Source organism: Heptranchias perlo, chromosome 13 (genome assembly GCF_035084215.1).
Source record: "Heptranchias perlo isolate sHepPer1 chromosome 13, sHepPer1.hap1, whole genome shotgun sequence".
NCBI lineage: Eukaryota > Metazoa > Chordata > Chondrichthyes > Hexanchiformes > Hexanchidae > Heptranchias > Heptranchias perlo.
In genome coordinates, this window is record NC_090337.1 from 60,509,141 (window position 1) to 60,513,766 (window position 4,626).

The window sequence follows — 4,626 nt, forward strand, 5'->3', positions numbered from 1 at the left end:
GTCTCAGTGTTTCCTGGTCTTTGAACTTGTATTAAGAGCAAGGTTTATCCGACAATCCCAACAAGCGGAAAAAAATTAAAAAACACACAACAACCACAGACACAGGAAAAGACATCGAATGACCTGTCAAGTGATCAGGGTGGAGATCAGAAAATGGTTAAAGCCCTGTAAATTTTTACTTTTTAAATAGAGACCCAAATCCCTTTTGAAAGTTACTGTTGAATCAGCTCCCACCACCTTTTCAGGCAATGTATTCCAGATCATAACAACTCACTGAGTAAAGACTTTTCGATCATCCCCACTCTGTTTTCTTTATGAATCATCTTGAATCTGTCTGTTTTCTTTATGAATCATTTTGAATCTGTGTCCTCTGGTTACCGACCCTCCTACCAGTGAAAACAGTTTCTCTCTATCTATTCCTTCAAAACCCCTCATTATTTTGAACACCTCTATTAAACCTCCCCTTTACCTTCTCTGCTCTAAGTGGAACAATCCCAGCTTCTCTCGTCTCTCCACAAAACTGAAACTCCTCATCCCTGGTACCATCGTAGTAAATCTCCTCTGCAGCCTCTCCAATGCCTTGATGTCCTTTCTGAAGTGTGGACACAATACTAGCTGAGGTCTAACCAGTGGTTTATAAAGGTTTAGCATAACATCCTTGCTTTTGTACTCTGTGCCTCTATTTATAAAGCCAATGGTTCCGTACACTTTTTTAACTGCTTTATCAACTTGTCCTTCCATCTTCAAAGATTTGTGTGTGTGAATCCCCAGGTCTCTCTATTTCTGCACCCACTTTAAATTTGTACCATTTAGTTTACACTGCTTCTCATCGTTTTACTTGAAAAAGGCATCACTTCTCATTCTCTGCATTGAATGTCATCTTGCCTTCCTGCCTTGTTTGGATGAGCTTAAATAAATAATGCTCTACGTTAATTTAGTTAGAACTCCAGCCTTCAGATGTGTTTGACACTCTAAGATTAGTTTGACCTATTTGATCTTGGAGTAAATCCGGCCACCATCAGCTGACCTCAAGAGAGACTATTTGGAAAGCAAAACAGAAGAAGGTGATAACAGGAGATTTCAGGAGAAGTCAGATCAGTCAGACCAATTCAAAGGAGATTGGTTAGAAAATAAATTTAGCCAAATAATGCACTTCGGAGAAAAAGGTTTGATGTTGTTGGAGGAGCATAGAAGTGTGGTCAACATAAGCTAACAGGTAACTCAGTGCAAATTAAAGAATACATGAAATATACAGTGATTTTTTTCATCACATACATGGTATGAATGAAAATACATCACAGGACAAGAGACCTGATCAACCAGACTCCAGACATCAGCAACAGCTGATTTTATTTATTTTCTGAATGGCAAGAAGCTAGGAAGTGTGGAGGAGCAGAGAGATTTAGGGGTCCAAGTACAGAAATCACTAAAAGCTGGAGGACAGGTACAAAAAATAATTTAAAAGGCTAATGGAATGTCGGCCTTTTTATCAAGGGAGTGGGAATATAAAGGGTGTAAAGGTTTTTTTTTACTGTTTCTCGGGCTTATTATAGGTCAGCCAGTTATGTTTTCCTGAGCTGCCCTGCCCGCAGTGCGGTTGCGAATCGCTTACCCCTTCCTGATTCTGAGCTGAGGACTTATCGGGTGGTAACAAAGACAGACGAACAGACCAGTGGATTGGTACAAGGAAAACTAATGTTTATTAATAAGAAAACTAAAACTACAAGGTAAACAGTATAATACAGAAGATAAAAAGAAAGAAATCGCTATGGATGTAATACAGTCTTACACTTATCGGGGGTGGAAGAAATGGACACATCGAGGGAAAATTCTAAAATCACAATTTTAGCAATATCCCTTTAATCCCCACCCTTATAACCAGCTAGATTTGTCTTGTGGCAGCCAGAAAATTAATGCTCACCGTGAAAAGGCCTGGCCTCCTGCTGCTGCCGTCGACATGTGTTTGCGAGGTTTACTGGATGGCCTTCCTTCTTGGTTGCTAGCAAGCAGCAGGACTCTGGCCACCAGGCGAAGAGAGAAGAGAGAGCGAGAGATACTGGGAGGCCCCCAGTTATACCCTCCTGGTAACAGGTTTTTTTCATACCTCATCAGCTTGCTTCATTGTTTGATTTAAGCACGAAACGTAAGACAAAGGACCCCATCTCTGGCCCATTTACATTAATGGCCAATTCCTGTATTGCTGAGTTCCATAACTGCTTTAAGACAAAGGACCTCATTTCTGGCCTATTTACATAATGGCCGGTTCCTGTATCGATCTGTTCCATAACTGCTTTACCATTGTTCCGAATGTACCTTGATGGTTCACCTTTTGTCCTGCGATCACTTCCTGCTCGAATTTTGATGTGTAGGCCGGCCATGTTGATGGCTTGCCTCAGGGCTTGAATGCAACTGCATTGTGCAAGGAAACCTGTCTGAGTCACGAAGCCTGCCAAGTTGTTAGAGAATGCTGCAGGCTTTTTAGGCCATGAGTCTGACCGCAGCCATTTTGAAAGATCCTGAATTTTTAAAACAGTCACACCAGGGTTTCTTTAATAACTCCGATAAATCTTCGGGGTGGGGGGAACATGTGAAATTTTGCGAATCCCTTCAAGGGGTGGAAGTTATGTTACATTTATATACAGCTCTGATTGGACCTCACTGGGCACCGCACTGCAGGAAGGATATATTGGCCTTTCAGAGGGTACAGCGCAAATTCACCAGAATGATACCGGGGCTAAAAAGGTTAAATTAAGAGGTGCTGTTGCATAGACTAGGCTTGTAGCCCCTTGAGTTTAGAAGATTAAGGGGTGATCTAATTGAGGTGTTTAAGATGGTTCAAGGATTTGATAGGGTGAATAGAGGGAAACAATTTCCTCTCGTGGATGAGTCCAGAACAAGGGGGCAGAACCGTAAAATTAGTTCTAGTCCGTTCAGGGCTGATGTCAGGAAGCATTTCTTCACACAAAGGGGAGTGGAAATCTGGAGCTCTCGCCCCAAAAGGCTGTTGAGGCTCGGGGTCAATTGAAAATTTCAAAGCTGAGATTGACAGATCGATGTTCGGCAAGGGTATTAAGGGTTAAGGAACTAAGGCGGGTAGATGGAGTTAATATACAGAGTAGGCATGATCTAATTGAATGACGGAACAGCTTGATGGGCTGATTTATCCTATTCTCATCAGAAAGATTGAACGAATCCATCCTGACAGATGCTGAACAGAGATTGTATAGTTATTTTATTAACCACACCCAAACTCTAAATGAAAAAGAGCCTGATTGAATTTGTTTAAACTAACAAGTTCTGCTGTTCCTACATCCCGCAGATGGGCAATCATCTTAAAATGTTTGAGAAGGAAGGCATGGCAAGCGTAAATATGAAAACATTTATTTGGTACAGTATGGGAGATTTAATGAAAACTCACTTACTTTACTTAACTTCAACCCTCTAGTCGTGAATAAAATAAATAATAAACTACACAGTCCTCGTCAGTGGACGAAATGCACTCACGTTTAGCCCATCTTACATTGAAATAGACCAACTTTTCATGGGCTTGGGCAGCGCTGGTTTTACAATAGAATGCCAAGGTCTTTCATGCCTTTCATTCAGTAAATCATCCCAACTGACTGACCTTTAACATGTGTTGACCTCTCCTTTCTGTTACTTCTGACCACAGGAAATGTGTGAGGCTGTTCCTCTGATTTCTTCCCCATTTACAGGTTCACCAGTTCCCTTTCAGTAAAACCAATTACCTCTACCCCCAAGAGTGGATGCTTGGCAAACACGCCGTACTAGGCTTATTGTACATAGGCAAGAAAAACCCAACATGGTTTACAGGCAGAAGCTCAGTTTCCGTGACCTCTCGGAGGAGCAGATCTTTAGGAGGCTTCGGATGACAGGGTAGGTGATCGCAGGTGCAGGGTGCCATAGATTGCACACACGTGGCAATCAGAGCACCCCCCGAATAGTCAGGAGGGTTCGTGAACCCCAAGGGGTTCCACTCCATCAATGTTCAGCTTGTCTGCAACCAACGAAATAGGTTCTTGCAGGTCTGTGTATGATTCCCTGGATCTTGCCATGATGCCACCATGTTGTGGCAGTCGAGTATCCCCACAATGTTTCTACCTGGGACCAAGCTGACAGGATGGCTGCTTGGGGACAATGGTTACCCTCTTCAACTGTGGCCCATGACACCTATGAGGATCCCCACCACTCAACCGCAGGAGAGGTACAACGCCAGACAAATCACCATGTGAAGCATTATCGAGCAAGCCATAGGAAGGCTGAAGTTAAGGTTCAGGTGCCTTGACAGGTCTGAAGGTTCTCTAAATTTTTCGCCAGCCAGGGTGTCGCAGTTCATTGTTTCATGCTGCGTCCTACACAACATAGCGCAGACAAGGGGTCTGTAGGTTCAGGATCAAGATGGCATTTGTGACTCCTCATCGGATGAGAAGAACAATGATAATGGAGAAGATGGGGGCCCGAACGCACGGCCAGCAGAACATATTGCCTGTGACGCAAGGGTTGCTTTAATAGCACGTAGGTTCAGTTAGACAAATGTCTACTGGACCATTGTCACCCTAGCAACCATACCCCCTTGCACAAGTTGTTCTGTGACCCTCATTGCACTGG